Source organism: Lepeophtheirus salmonis, chromosome 2 (genome assembly GCF_016086655.4).
Source record: "Lepeophtheirus salmonis chromosome 2, UVic_Lsal_1.4, whole genome shotgun sequence".
NCBI classification, from domain to species: domain Eukaryota; kingdom Metazoa; phylum Arthropoda; class Copepoda; order Siphonostomatoida; family Caligidae; genus Lepeophtheirus; species Lepeophtheirus salmonis.
In genome coordinates this window covers 8,727,928-8,744,735 of record NC_052132.2, presented here as the reverse complement: position 1 = coordinate 8,744,735, position 16,808 = coordinate 8,727,928, and the positions used below count along the sequence as shown (strand labels likewise).

The following is a 16,808-nucleotide window of genomic DNA, read 5'->3' as shown; positions in this document are numbered from 1 at the left end:
AAATATCTTAATTTGTTCAATAGATATTTTTTTAAATATTATGTTACATTGACCTTAAATTAACAAAATTTAATGGCCTCTTACTTTGGCCATACATAATCTTCGTAGCAAGGATGATCAAAGTCAATTGGTAACTTTTGCCGTAATCCTGTTGACTAATAAACAAACAGAGGTTAAAACATACTTTATACTTCGTTGTGGAAATAAAAATAAAAAGTATTTATGCTCTCTGATGCTCATTTTTTAATAAGCCCCCATTAATAAAGCTAAAAATATTAATTTAAAATAATAGTATTTGGATCATCATGAGTGTCGTTAGTATAAACAAAAATATTCAGGGAGATATTTAATCTATAAACGAGTTTGTATACTAGGGCGTTGAAACACACCATGATCACTAAAGGACATAATATTTTTTGTAGTTTCAACTCGTGTTGTGTAGGTTCTTATCTTGAACCAAAGTCCAATCCCACTTGTCAGTCCTTAAAGAAGGGTAAAATTGATCAATTGTGACGTCATTGGAGGGTGTTTGACTTTTTTTAATTATTCGATTATATAATAGAATAAATTTCCTTTTTATTAGTTACATTAGAATTAGTGTTGTATTGGCCCTTATTTCAGACTGAGGTCCAGTCCAATCCCCCTCATCGGTCCCTAAAAGAATGTAATTTTTTTTTTATGACGTCATTGTGAGTGTATTTCCTTTTTTTAATGATTATGTTACATATTAGAATATATTATATAACTAAGTAACAATATAATATGATATTGAATTATAATGAAACATGAATGCGGTAATATCTTCATACATATCCAAGATATCTTATTTGGCTTAATAAGCCACCGAAATTTATAGGAAAAATTCCAAGAACCGATAGGATCAGTTCTATAAAACACTACATAAAAGGAATACTTTTCGAACCATATGTGGAATGCTCAAAATACATATCCGATAGGTCTAATTTGCTGAATAAAGTATTAAAATTTATCGAAAAAAATGGAAGGAACGATAGAACCAGTCCTAAGATTCGACACGATTGAATAAATGTGGACGGACACTACTCTGATTTTAACCTGAACAGTGTTTTATTTTATTTTTTCCAATGTATTATTAGTATTGCATTCTTGAGAAAAGAACATCTAATTAACTAGTGAACGAACTGATGAATGACGGAGATTAAAACTGATGATTTAATGGGCAGTTGTAAGTCTATTTCCTGGTGGGACTCAAAGTAGTATTGAGGATCATCAACATTGGAATAATTTTTGGCTACAACTTTCCTAGATTAGGAGAAGGATTTGTCTTTATTTCTTTCGTTTGAAAGCTGCTTGCAGCTAATCTAATTAAACGTCATAAGAAGTAAGCTTTTCTTCTACCAAACGGTCTTTAAACTGTCAGAATTACTATGTTAATTTTATAGTTCTTTCATTTTTACATACCGGTAGGTGATACTTTCTACAACTCTGATTATACCTCCCCGAGAATAACCTTTGTGCTACCTTTGTAAAGTTGAGTATCCGAATCATTCCTGCCTATGACTTGGCTAGATACGGAATGGAACTTATATTTATTTTCTTCCTCTCACAAGAGCTTGTAACTTTTTCTAATAAAACGTCATGAGAGTTAAGCTGCTTTCTTAGCAAATATTTCTCAAATTGTTTGGGTAATTACTTGGGTTTCTTTTTTTAGAATATTGACAGGTCATATTTTATGCAACTCCTGTTATGATAATGATACACATGTATTTGATTTTTTTGAAAGTAATAACTTAAAAATCCTTTTTTATGGATTTTCGGTAGTTCAAACTATATTCAATTTTTTAACTGTACAGAAATGAATGTATATCCTTTTACGCCATGAAAATACAACCACGAACAATCTTTTCTTTTAACAAGAACTTTCATTATCTCTTTTACTACATTACTATGAAATGCACTTATAATTAAAAAAAGTTATCTATCTTTAAACAAGTGTGTAATGTGTATACATACATAATTAATTTCAAGAACTGTTTGTTTGTTCTCCAATGAATATACTTATGTTTATTTAAAAACATAATTAAATTGATTATATTTGTGCAAATTTCTTTTATTATATTTTGATCAAGTGTATTTATTTATTTAATTTCTTGTTTTTTTTTTTGTAATGCTAGTAATTATATATAATAAGAAATTTCTCGATTCATTTATTTATTATTTCACTGCAAGAATACTTTTGAAGACAGCAGAAGTTATGTAAGTAAATCAAAAAATGAAGCCGAACAATATTTGAATGAGCTAAAATAAAAGTTATATGCAAAAGTGTTAATAATTAAATATTTATGAGTATGACTACCAACTATTCCTATCTATACCCGTAGAGACAAGGGCTTCTACGAGAAGGGCATTATAAAGTTAGATTTTTTTTTTTGGCAACAAATTATCAAAAAGAACGGGCATACCTGGTTTAAATCGGATAATTGTTACACTTCTTATGAAGCATTGAAATTAAGGTAAAACTTGGAAAATACTCTTTCCCCAGTCTATTCGTTAAAAAATTCAAAATTTGAGCTAGAAATGTAAAAAAATACAATAAAGAAAAGTTAAGTTAGGAATCACTAAACATTTTAATATATTGAATTATAAACTGTATTATAGCAAATTCAGTTTATATTAAGATTTAAATAGAGATCCCTTAAGCATATAATCTAGTATAAATCATATAAAAGCTCCAAACTCCACGTCTTAACCATTCTACAGTTTAAAAAAATTGTACAAAGTGTTTTATCTTGAGAAGGTTAATTTAAAAAAAAAAATCAAAAATCTCCAAATTTGAATTATTTAAGGTCAAAAACTATGGCAATAGTTTATTTCTTTCTTTCAGTTTTTATTCAACTATTTGATATCTGTTCAAGGATGTATTTTACTTGCATAGTATTTTTGGGGGGGTTTGAAAATGGGAATCGCTATTGCACAATGATAATTGATCTTTTTTTGTCCCAATTGCAATCTACGGACTTGAAAAACATGTGGCTTCAACAAAACGGTGCCAATTGTCACACAACAAACGTTACAATCCATTTATTGTAAAGCCAATATAGTGAGCATGTTAACTTTAGAAATGGACTACCTGATTGGCCGCATCGGTCGTATGATTTAACGCATTTTATTTGGAGTCACGTGAAGTTTTGGGCTACACCAATAAACAAACGACGTTAGAAGAGCTCAAAGAAAGTATCAACCCCAAAATTACTACAATATCAGTCAATTTATTAGAAAAAGTAGTGGAAAATTTGACTTCTGTAAACATGCTCTGGGTGGTCACACTAAAGAAATCGATTTAATACATAAATGTATATATTTATAATTTGTACTGAAAAAATAAATTTGGTTAAATCTTTAACTGTTTGTATTTTTTATATATATATAAAAGTTGAACTCCTCTTTATGAAAAATCATTTATATAAAGTGAAACTTTATCATAGTAAATCCAAGGTTACTAACTTATTCGTTCATATAATTATGATACACTTTTTGGTTTATTGAGATCGAGTTCAAAATTGAATGAACGAATCCAAAAAGTTACTTTTGTTAATTTTTTTAACTATTATAATATTAATGGATACGCCGGTATGTTTAAAAAACGAAAATTAACGTGATCACCCAGGCAATTTGAAGAGTATGTGACCTAGCTGTCATGGTGTTTCATTAAATTAGCCGCGAGTCCAACAAAGACTATAACTTATGACTCCAGAACAAATCGTCAAAATTACTCTTCGTCTTTCACGCACTAGTGATTATTTCAGGTAGCATTGACAAAAAGAGTAGAAAAGGCATCAGACAAAGGATAATATTTATTTATTGAATTGATAAAATATAATTTGAACCCTTAAGTCATTTTTACTACTTCAATTAATAGGAAATCAAATGATGTAAATTATATAATTGCATAATAGAAAATTAAGTCAAAAAGTTGTATGTAAATAATCTCAACATAGCATAAATTAAGACCATGTATAATACATGATTAACTTATCATTTGAATAAACTATTCATTTTTAAACTCACACAACCCCTCTATTAAAAGTATTACAGTTCTGACTCAATAGGTTATATTCTTTTATGGTAAATTAGTTATAAATAAGATACATTTTCCCTAGAAATTGATTATTCTTCCTAGACATGAAACATGCCTTCAAATTGTGTGTTTTCTGGTTGCGATACTGGTAAAACATCTGGTTGAAAGCTCAATGATAATAAAATAAGAACTTTTTTCCATATATTTGTAACATAAGACATGGAAATTCTTAATTTAAGGAAATCGGTTATACTAATAAATTAGATTACCTGGTAAAAAATACTATATATTTATTTTATTGATATCTGATGAGAGTTTATATACAATTATTGTTGTTTATATAGATGGTAAATCCGTTGATGGTTCTAAAAAAGGTGTTTGCTCTCTTCTTTTTAAACATGAAGATTTTGAAACAGAAACTAAATGGACAAATGGAAAACTAAAAAGACGTATCTTAAGAAAACCATCTAAAGGATTAAAAACAGAAGTGACAATTAAACAAATGACTAGTTGAATGACAATTGCTGAATACGGAAAAACAGAACTAATGCCAAGAAAGTTTTTAAGGGAAGATTTTATTTCAAATTTGTCGGAGCTCAAACAAAAATTAGTTTTCTGTTGTGTTTCTACAAAAATAAGAGTAGATGGGATGGGAGATGAAGTTCAATTTCATATATAACAAAATCAAATAAAGGTATTTCCCACAATACAGAAAATCAGTGAAATACTACCAGTAAGATTTTGATCTATGAAATAATTAATTTGGTGGTTTCAGAACGAATAAATACATGTTGTGAAGTTTTAAATTTACTTGAGTTTTTGAAGACTAAGTATGAGGATGTTACCAAAAAAGATGTAATTATTAGAATAAACAGCTTCAGTTAAACAATTCCCGATTTAGCTCAAATAATTTCAGATGAAAAGATGACATTTATTGTCGAGAAATACATGATAGGATTTTCCAATAAAAATAATTATTGTAGAACTGAACCAGAAATTATAAGTTTATTCAGACATGTTACTTTATAGGTGAATTACTCTACATCGAGTGATCAATGTAATCCCTGGTTATTCCAATTAAAGATTAATAGCATTAATAAATAAATAAAATGTAGAAATCTTTGACCAGACGATCCACCATTCCAAGATTGATTACTTAGATCACCAATGAGGGTTTTCAATGGACGACGGGCTAAATCTCTATCTAGCTCCACGTTCATGATTAATCACTTATTAATAAAAATTAATTATTTTCTTGTACAATTGTTGTTCATTAGAATTATTATTTATTTTAAAGACTTTAATTATAAGGTTGCGTAGTTTATGTCTCTACTATGAACTATTAGGTGCAGAACTATCAGATCTACTTTTTTTCGTTATTCAGTCAAATTTGGTCAAACAATTACCTTTTTTAAGCGTGTCACTGCAATTAATGGTCAATTTTAGTTTTCAAATTTAAAACTATTACAAAATAACCAAGCTTGTATAGGGAGCCGCCTGCACTAAGTGCTCAGTTTTTTAGTTTCCCTTCCCTGACAGCTTAATACAGGTTTGATTGTAATTGAAATTGATAATTAATTATTCAATAAAATGGAGACACGACTAGAATGATATTAACTATTACAAAAATATGTCAAAATAAAAGCAATCTAGTATGTTATTCCTCAAAATTGAGTGTTCCTTAAATTGCATTATTATATCAAATCGGTATTTTATTGGATACTTTATATTTATAACAATAACCATTGAAGAAGATATTTTTTTTTAATATAGTGAAGCATAAACTAATTTATAATGATTCTTATTTAATATTCAATCTTAATAATAATTTAAAATAAATAACGAGAGCCCATCATGGTTTATTTTAACATATCATCAACACTGTCATATCTGGGTAGTCAGTACGACAACGAATTAAAAGAAATGTTTCTCAAAACTGAATGCAGATTTTATTGTTATTCTGTTTCTGTCAAAAAATATTTTATTAATCCCTTGGAAACGCAGCAAATTTCGTTGAATTAGTCAAAATTGATTTTAGCAGTAAAATAATAAGAAATTGACAGATGCTATTTGAAAGTAACATCAGGCAAATATAACCCTCTTAAATCAAGTAATGATTATAAGTTGTAGCTACAAATCTTGGACTTCTTAACGCAGTTCACCAATTTGAATACAAAGCCTGTTATTGACATAAATATGTGAATAAAATGTAGGACTCTATGTATGTAAATATGAAGTAAAAAAAATTACTTAGGGTTTCATCCTTTTCTTGATTTATGTACAAAATTGTTTTTATGTTGATGCACTAAATATGTATCCATGCAATATGCAAGTATAATTATTCAAGAGTTATAATGATTGCATTTTTCATGAGATGATGCACTTTTATATATCTATTTGGGTTTTTTTTTTACATTTGCATTGCTAAGATGACGATATTGATGATAAGGTATTCCCATCTTGGAAATGAAATTTCTATTTTATGCATTGTACATATTACTTTATATTTTTTAAAAGGAATTAATTAGACAGCAAGTAGCTATTTATATACAAACATATTTATTTGTAATTACATTTACTCAATGATAAGTACCTAGATACGCCCAACCAGAGATTTAAATACATGGAAAAATGCATGGTATGTCTAGGAAAAAAGTTTTCAAAAATACAAAAATTGTATTTCTTCACATACCATATATATTATAAAATATATAGCTATGTAGATGGAGATAATATTATAATGAATATTTACTTATATCCTATTAGTTATTATTAGTGTCCCAACAAACAAGGACGAGTAATTGTATATTTAGTTGAGTTGTAAACCCGATAAGAGTATCAGTCAAATACAAATACTATAACTCATTGCTCAATAGTTATATGCTAACATATGTAGAGTTGTAGAAAAAGTGTGCAAGCATTTGTGTTGATGACATACTAATCTAAAATACAAGAGGTAATTAAGTGTTGTTTTTATCTTAAACAAGTGTAAAAATACAGGTTGCGCAAACTATCTGTGCTCCCTTGTGCAAAAACGGGTAGTTAGACAACTGATTTATTTATTTTTCTATAGCTTGTTTAAACTTGAACCTGTTTGAAAAAATATGGAATTAATTACGAATTGTTGTCCGAAATATTTGCGAAAGGCAATCAGCTCTCCTTGAAATCCAAGCCAAGAGCGACACCATAATTTTTCGAACTCTGGGACTCAGTAAGACATTCGTTTGTAATGTGAGGAAGGAATTTGAGTCCTCTATAGGTGATTTAGAGACAACAGCTCCCTGTGACAGCTCAAAAGAAGTCTCAATTGTCTCCAAGATAATTTTGACAACTTCATATCGCCTGACTTTTTATTGTAAACAAGGCGGTTCTGAATCCAATGGATTTTTTTTTTGGTAGTAAACGATCAGTTAACAAGCCCACCGAACATCTGCAATACCAAATACTAACTTATCAGTCGGATCAAGAAGGAATTCCAGGATTTGCCAAGGGACCAAGCGGCAAAGGACTGTTCACGCTACCAGCCTCATATAGAGACTGAAATTGAGGCTGGAGGTGATTTTATTGAATAAAATATATTAGAATCCATCAAGCTTTTGGAGTAGTGAGGAACGTGCGTTAACCATTGAAAATAAATATTCCCAAAAAATTGTTTGACGTAATATTTTATTAAATTTTCAATTTAGCTCTTGAGTTATTATTGGGTCAATTTATGAAAATCAGATAATTGTTTCAATTTCTAATATACAAATTACTATTTTTTCAATTCATTTCCAGAATTTCAAATTTGCAAAATTATTTTAAAGCTATAAAAACAACAAAGAGTTATGCTAGAGAGCAACATTTGGGTGCATTCAAGAGCTTTAAATTGTTACAATTTATCTAATACAGATTATTAAAACCGGATTTATTCCAGAAACCTAAAAAAAACCTTTGCAAAATTGTCAATCAACTAATCATCTACAGTTATAATAAAAAATGTTGTATTATAAACTTTAAATCTTATTGTATTAAAATAATTTTCACTCTAAAACTTGTTTTTGAAAAGTTATATTGAAAGAAACAAAAAAATGTGAAAAAAATGACTGGGTATTAAAATAACGAAGTTTGATTTATTCCATTTGTAGATAATTGGAGATGTCACTTATCTGATAGGGTTTTTAAAACTAGAAAAAATCAAACTTTAAATGTACAATATCATTATGAAATAAAAATAAAACTATTTTGATTATAAAACTTATGTTATTGTTTTTGGAAAAAGGAGGTTATGTGGCCGCAGTCTGTATCAGAAAAGTGTATACTGAGTAATATTTTTGGGTTTCGGTCAAGAAATCCTAGACCGTTTTGAGACTGTTAGGATTTTTGTTGGTACGAACTAATTTGGGTTTTTTAATAAGCTTGGTCTAGATTGGTCCTAATGAACAATTCGGTCTAGTTTGGTCCCAATAAATCTGTCTTATTTAAAATTTGGTTTTTACCAACTATCCCTATAATTTGTTTATAACGTCAAATATGTTTTCTAATTGTGAACAAAGTATAATGACGCTATATAAAGTTTAAACTGAGATAGTTCGAAGAAATTTTCATCCCTACTTCCCTCCTGGAATATGGAACTCCAAATTCGAGCATATCCTGAGATTGTGTACTTTTTATATTTTTATAGGTACTCAGATATTTATAATATATGTAAGATCTTTTTTTTTTTTGTATAATGAAAACTCCAATGACGGTTGATCTAGAGAAAAATAAAAATTTGGTCTCTCATATAATATCTGAGACCAAAAAAAAATGTATATCAAGTGAAACCAAAAAAAAACCATCCATAAAGTATGTCTGGAAAAAATGGTCCATAAAGTGAGATCGAAAAAAAAACCTGTTTGAAACTGTGGTCTGTACCTAAATTATTGTTTACCTGCATTTTCTTCAGAATTAATGATCTGATTTAAAAATCTTAAAAAAAAATTAAAGCTGAATCAAAAAACAAATTATTGTTCAATATAATCGCTTTTTCCGTCAATAACCGACTCGACTCGACCTCAGAAACTGTAGCAGGTTTTGATGACAGTTTTATTAGGCAAATTACAAAATTCACCTAATTTTTGTACTCCAGAAGTATTTTTTTAGTGTGTCACTCAACTGCTCCCCACATAAATAAGTCTTTGTGGTTGAGGTCCGCTGAGCTTAGAGGCAAAACGCTAGCTCCAACAAACTATAAAAAATAATTGACAAACAGGTCAACGTTGGCATTGCAGTACGGCATGGAACAGAGTCTTTTCGAACAAATGAGTAACATAACTTTGAGTGTATCAAATATAATAAATTCAAACTAATATAACTAAAATGTGTTTGTTTTTTAAACAAAAAAAAAACAAATGCCTAAGACGTAAGAATATAGTCTAAAAAAATGAGATTATATTCAAATGACAATCAAAAGTAGAATTGAAATTGCAAAGTATATTCAAAATCCTCAAGTAAGAAACTATAATGTTAAACCCTTTTAAAAATAATTAATCTATGTTTATACATCGAAGTATATTATCAAACCTGAAATCTATTATAAATGATGGGCAATTTTCACCAAGCTCAATTTTCCACTAGTAATTCTCCCAAGGGTAATCAGCTCCTTATTTAGTATAGTTTTTTATTGTGCTTCATAGTTTACGAGTAGTACTTTTTACAATACATACTACACAACCAAAATAACTTTAATACGTTTTTTGTATATTGTGTTTAAAAAGTTGCCAAAGTGATTTGAAACACGTAAAAAAAAGTATTGACAAAATGTCTTACACAAATAAATAATGTTACTTATAACACCAAAAGAGTTCCACTCAATGTATCAATATTTATAGTTTTTTTAAACATACATTTGGATTAGGATGTGACTAATGACCAAAACTTTGTCCAAAAAAGATTAACCTTTTTTTGAAATGTGTATGAGTTTAATCAACACAAATGTGTAACTATATTTAAATATAATAATACTAGCATTGCCCGGAGTTATTAAGGGTCGATGAACTGAAAAACTTTGGATTAATAATAGAGAAGATAATTACAAGTGTTGAGTGCCGATTTCTTTTTTTCGGTTGAGTCTTAAGTAATTTTTTCTAGATCGATTTTTCGGTCCAACCCGCTGTCTCAGAACGTGGGCAATGCACTGTATATAAATGCTTGATGCTACATGCAAAACGCCTGCAAGATTTCATTATTATAACTACATTGTAATTTCTTAGATCAAAAATATATTTTTTTTTTTTAAATATCGAACCATACATTTACACATACAGATAAACTTTCCTTTTTTTAATACAGATTAACTTTGCAAATAGCTCAGTTAAGATAAATCTATAGTATTAGAGCAACATTTGTCTATCTGCGAGGAATAATTTATAACAACGAGTGTGTGTAGCTAAGCCTCAGCTAATCATATTAAAGAGGAAAAGGAAGGGGAGTACATAAAAACAATAAAAAATAATGAATTTAACTGTAGATGGATACATAAACGAGCGTGTATAGGCTCAGCGCGGCATACTAAAAAAGAAAAGAGCCTGCAAGTTTTGTTGTTGGTAATCTGAACAATGTTTTATTTATTTTATCATGCTGTTATGATTATTAATTCATTATTTAGGAGAGAATGTCTATTTATGGAGTAACTAGTTACTACATGTGAGTGAACTCATGAAGATGGGGATTAACATTGAAGATTTGATTTTTTATATTAATAAATAAAATATATATGAATAAAGCAACATTAGTCTGTTAATCGATGCTATTAACTCCAAACAATGCTAATGAAAATGTGTATATTTGTTCATAAAATCCTATGCAGTACAAAAAAAAGGCTAAGCTTGTTTGAACAAAGTTGAGACATTCTATTCACCCTAATATACATAATATGTTATACTACGTAAAGTCATTTCATAATAATTTGTTCTAAGATTATTATGATTGATTAAACTTATACCTCCATTCTTCAGCAACTAAAGGTTCATTAAAACCACAATTACTGCAAAATACATATTTGTATACCTATGGGAATATATTTTAGTATTTAAAAATATATAACTCGTGTGTATGGGAAGACTAATGAATAAAAGATTTACTTATTTTGTAATGTGAGCTTTTAGCCAATGTTTGGGATCACTACAGGTGTGTTTTTTTATTTGAATTTGAAATATAATTGAACAATTAAGGTTTTACATATTTTTATATGGGACCTAATCAAAAAGACGTTAATTGTATTATTACTAAAATTCAGAACATTTTATGAAAGTTCAAATCGACTGGAACAAAATTGTTTATGCTCAAATTATTGATAAATGTATTAAAAAAATCATAAGAATATAATTTATATTTTTTGTAGAGATGCACCAATATCAAAACATCAGCAGATATTAACTTTATGGATAACTCCGATTCTTTATTATTAATAAAAGAATTGCATAAAAAAATAACAAAATGATTTACTTTTTTTAATGTATTACTTTCCATTGATTATGGCTAGGCAACAAAAATACGTAAATTTATCAATCATAATTATTATTTGTAAATAATTAAAAATTAATATTTAAAAAAGTAAATGCCTCTCCGTGCTGAGGAGTCAACTTATTCCTAGTTGACTCATTTATATTGCCTGCAATAATAACTTTCATTCTCAACGGATGAATGTAAGTATTTACTAGCAATTTCCTAGCAACTCTTTCATTTTGCTAAATGTATGTTTTATAAGTTAAAATTATCAACTCAACGTCTATTGAATAATGAAAATTAATCTCTATAAAATTAACTAAAATAAATAGTATTAAAGACTTTGTGATATGACATACCCTTGCCTCTTCTACAAATATTGAAGGATATGTTTTTTATCTCTTTAAATATAAAGGAACTCCTACCTTGGAATAGTTGACTGTTGGTTCTTGCTCAGATTAGGTAAAGCCAGATTATGATGCTGGCTTCTCAAATTTTGAACTTTTATGAGAATTGGAGATTTTATGTTAATGTATTACACATAAAAAAATAGGAATATTGTTCTTCAAAGAAGAAAATTGCCTGACATGTCCTGATCTAGAGAACTACTTCTGAAAGTGATCATTCATAATTCATGTAGTTCCTTGTCACCATAACTCTGAGCCCCCGTAGGGAGTCAGTCTTACAGAGTCACATCGAATAATTTTACATAGTTATTTACAGGCCATGGAAGTTTTAGTTTATCATTGAGTTAGATTTGTGCATTTTTAAAAAATCAAGAAATGCCGTAATGTTATAGAGGAACCCTTATTAACCTTGATTTCTGTCTTTATGTTTCTTTCACGGCATAGTATGGCTCTGAATCGTAAAAATATCATAAAAATGTTAATTTGTTTAAAAGAATCTAAAGACCATACCTGTTTATGATGAAAATTTTAAAGGTCATTTTCATGTTTTATGACATGCAATAACAATAATAAATGTGGTTTTAGACCAAGAACATGTCGTTATACTTACAGATATTTTATAATCGTACTTCTATTAAGTTAAATATAAAAGGAAGAAAAGAAAATTTTATCGGAGGCTTCTAAAGGTAGGACCCCTTAGGTTTAAGTCTAGATTAGTCCATACTATGATCATTTTATTGGTTGACCATTTGTAATAATACCATTTAATTTGAACCGATTCTTGCCAATTCCCGTGCATCAGTGTACCCTTATTTTCTGATAGGTTTAAGGTGTCTGTTCACCCACTGATTACTACTGATTTTCTGAGTTTGCTCACTTACAAAGAAAATGAAGGTCTATAATTTTAATAGTAGGTTTACTTTAATAGTGAGAGACATTTTATGGACAAAAAAGTGTTGGAAAGAAGAATCATCCTGAGTATAACCCCAAAGACACCATCTCCAACGTCCATGAGTTGGGGGGCGTAAAGGGGTGTTTATCTACTAAGGAGAAAAGGCAAGATCGCCACATAAGAGAGAGGATGATACGTACATCCAAAAAGGGCTCATGTTATAGGTCATCCAGGGCGACAATGATGCAAAATATACATTCATGGTAATAAAGAGTGGCTCAAAAAGAAGCACGTTAAGGCTGTTGAGTGGCCAATCCAGTCTTCGAATCTCAATTCCATATAAAATCTTATCAGTGGGCTAACATAAAAAATCGGAAAAGGATCACATATTATTTTATTTTACTGTATATGGGTAAGACCAGCTTAAAATGAATTCGTTCTTCCTAAAATATTTGAATTTCACACTATCTATTATTTTTTATTAAATCTTCGTCATCAACCTCTTTCCTTGAGAACAAGGCACAAAAATGTATCTTCCAGCACGAAAATGACCCAAAATATACGGCAATGCAAGAAAGGAGTAGCTCAAGAAAAATGTCATCCAGTGGAGGAAGTAGAATGACCTAGCTTTTCTACATAAAATATTTGTCCGTGAGCAAACTTACACAACCGGCAAAGAGTCAAATACTTATTTTCTCCACAGTACATAATTTGTCATACTAAATGAAAATATTGCTGTAACTTTATTGCAACAAATAAGATTACTATTTTTAGTTTTAAAAATATATTCTTTAAAAAAACTTAATTCAATGAAATTAAAAAAAAAGAAGAATTGACTTTTTTTCTAAAGAAAACAAAGACTGAAAGTTTCCCTAACAATTTGACTAACTTTTTAATAGTTTTTCTAAATCTGCAGCGTAGAGGCGCTTCAATTTATGGATGGCCTCCCCGGTCAAAACAGTGTCAATCTATTAATGTAACTAATCAATGTTAATAGTAAAATAACATTAATCTTTTATCCATGTAATTAGAATAAATAATCAGATTTTTTCTTACCAAAGTAATAAAAGTTTCCCACAAAATCACTGATATAAACAATTTATTGTTTCAATGTACTTGCAAAAAAGAGAAAGAATTACAAAATAATAATACTAATGAAAGTTTTCACAGAGGTTGAATAATAAATATTTCACTACCAACTCTTCAAAGTTAAAATCAGAAACAACTACTCTGACAAACTAAAATGTTGAAAAGAACGGAAAGAGCAACGCAAGAAATAGAGGAAAACTAAAAAAAAAAAGAGCGTCCTCTTAGAATATAAAAGTTTTTTCCTCGTCTTTTACGCTTATGAAAGCTCCAACTGGAATAAAGCTTGGATTTCACTAAGTTGTGGAGGTTATTAGACTTCATGGTTGAAGTATATGTGTATTCTTAAACGAATAATCGTCAATGTCATCAATAATTTATCATTATCAACCCTTTAAACGAACCACTAATTGCACTTAACGTAGCCCAAAATTGATTTTCTAATAATAGAACAAGAAATTGACTCACTTTATTTGAAATGGTCTTCTTACGTAAATTAAATAGAGGTTCTAAATTATAACTAAAATTTAGTGTAACCTTAAATAACCTCCAAAATTTGAATTAAAAGTCAACAATTAACTTAAATTTGACTAGTAACAGTAGACAAAATTAATTTTCTCAATAAAAAAATGAGAAAAAGTCCATTCGGTTGCAATATAAGTTTCTTAAATCAAATAAAGATTCTAAATTATGGCTAAAATTATTGGCTAGCTTAACTCCTCCCACTATTTTGAATACATAACCTTTAATTGCCTCAAATAGGTCTATGAAATATTGGACTATATGTATACAAAGATGTGTAGGTAAATTGGAACATTTTTTAAGCGCCTTAACTTAGAAAATTCCAATTTTATAGTATTTTTTAGACGACAAGAAGGAGAAGGTTCCCATGCTCTACACAATGAAGTTTCCGGTTAGGGGTCATCAGGTTCAACAAGACGGTGATCCCGCCGATCTTCTTCAACCAAAAAGATTGAGTCGGAGCTAACAAGTAATGTGAGGTGCAGAAGGACAAAATCATCGCGTGGATGAAAGCCAACAATGGGGACCACGGGTTCACCTTATGACTCAGGCCTCGCTCATGAGGGCAAAAAGACCCTCGACTTGCACAAAGAGGAAAACGTCGACTTCTTGTGCCCGCAGACTTGGCCCTCTAACTCTCCCGATTTGAAAACTATGGACTCCTTCTTTTGGGGGAGTTAGGGAGGCAAGTCTGCTCGAGGCCCCACAACAGTTTGTCCGGCCTCAAGATCCTGAAGTACTTGGCCAGGGTAAATCCCACACACGTCATCTTGATTTGCTCCTCCTTCCGGACCCATCTGGACAAGGTCATCGACACCAACGACGAACACATAGAATAATCTTTCTCTACATCGATGGATGAAGAATTTTTGTACAAAATTTTTTTGTAAAATTTAAATTTTAAGAGTTTATTTTGGGTCCATTAAAAAATGTCCCAATTTACCCGCACATCCCTGCATATGAAAAATATATGCATAAAACACAGCGCAATATTTCATAGACACATTTGAGTCAATATTAAGTCTTGCGCGCAAATTTGCAGGAGGAGTTAAGATACCCAAGAACTTAAGCTTTAAACTAAACCCTCTATTTGATTGAAAAGACATTTATTGGTCCTGATATGGCCCTTTTCAAATAGAATATATCAATTTCTTATTTTTTATTGTAATGATGAATTTTGACTACTTGAAGAGCAATTTGAACCATAAAAATGTAATCAACAGTCTATTTCGAGAAAAACCCTTCTGGCTTGTTTTGTGTTTATAGGCTAGATATGTTTATGGGGTCCAAGTTACCCAGAATATATTTTCTGAAGCGAATACTCCATAACCCGTGAGAAATGTAATGAAAAATATTCTTCCACGAAATAGATAAAATCTGTGCCCAACAATTATGTCATTTTGGTTGCCTCAATTAGCAAGTCAATTATTAATCAAATAATTTACTATCTTTAGAGGTAAGAAAGCCAAAACAAGTTAAAAAATCAGTATTAAATGATTTAGGTTAAATTACGAAATACGTGATTTTTATTTTTATCAAATCAATAAAATACAACCAAAAATAATTTGAGATACTTAAATACTATAATTAGCTACATCTTTTATTCAATATGTCCTCCTCTACTATCAATAATAGTCTGTGAACACACCGGTGAACAAATTGGCTCCTATATACGATAAAGTTCGTATCTATGGAGCACTACGCTGATACGACAACCTGGATGAAAGATGCGGCAGAATTTTTTTCTCCAAGACGCCCCAAACTTCAAAGTCCAGAAAGTTGAGGTCAGGTTGGAGGAGGGCCACATGGAGGTAGGCCAGAAGTTCAAGATAATAATTTTCTCCCAAGTGATCATGAGCTACGTCGATTACACTCTGTTGTTATTAATTCCTCCAATAGTAAAAAAAGATATTTTTGCTCGGCACTGCAATTGCTGGAATGGATAATTATTTTATAGCTCTTCAAACAATTATTTCAAAAAGTTGTATCTCTGAAATAAGAACTGAAAGCTAAATAGGAGCGCTATATTATTTTTATAAAAATATCAATGTGGAAAATCTGTTTGTCAAATATGACTAAATATAAAATATGACAACGAAAGTTAGAGGGAATTACTTTATTAAATATAGAGACAACTGAAGATTAAATTAATCATTATTCGAATATTAAGTCCTTTGATACTTCAGCAGTGTTCAAGTAACTTTTTCTTTTTTTTTTAAAAAGGCAGACTTTAGAAAAATCAATTAATACTCGACTCTAACAACAACAAAAAAATATATATATAATTTAAACATATGGAAAGCATTATTTAGATTCGAAATCTCCCAAACTTTTTTCCCAATCAACGTCTTAATTATTTATAATGACTTTGTTCACA

General features: G+C 29.5%; 1 protein-coding gene across 3 annotated transcripts in view; it reads right to left on the bottom strand.

Annotated features, from left to right (window-relative positions):
• Positions 1 to 14,067, bottom strand: part of LOC121132502 (neural cell adhesion molecule 2) — a 295,780-nt gene extending 281,713 nt beyond the window's left edge. Inside the window, exon 1 of one of the 3 annotated variants that reach the window (XM_040727918.2) lies at positions 13,880 to 14,067. The gene's annotated coding sequence lies outside the window, so the exon portion shown is untranslated. Of the gene's footprint in view, positions 1 to 84; positions 156 to 13,879 lie in introns of those variants that run through there. The other 2 variants (XM_071894191.1, XM_071894192.1) reach the window with 2 other exon arrangements.
• Positions 14,068 to 16,808: the final 2,741 nt, after the last annotated feature.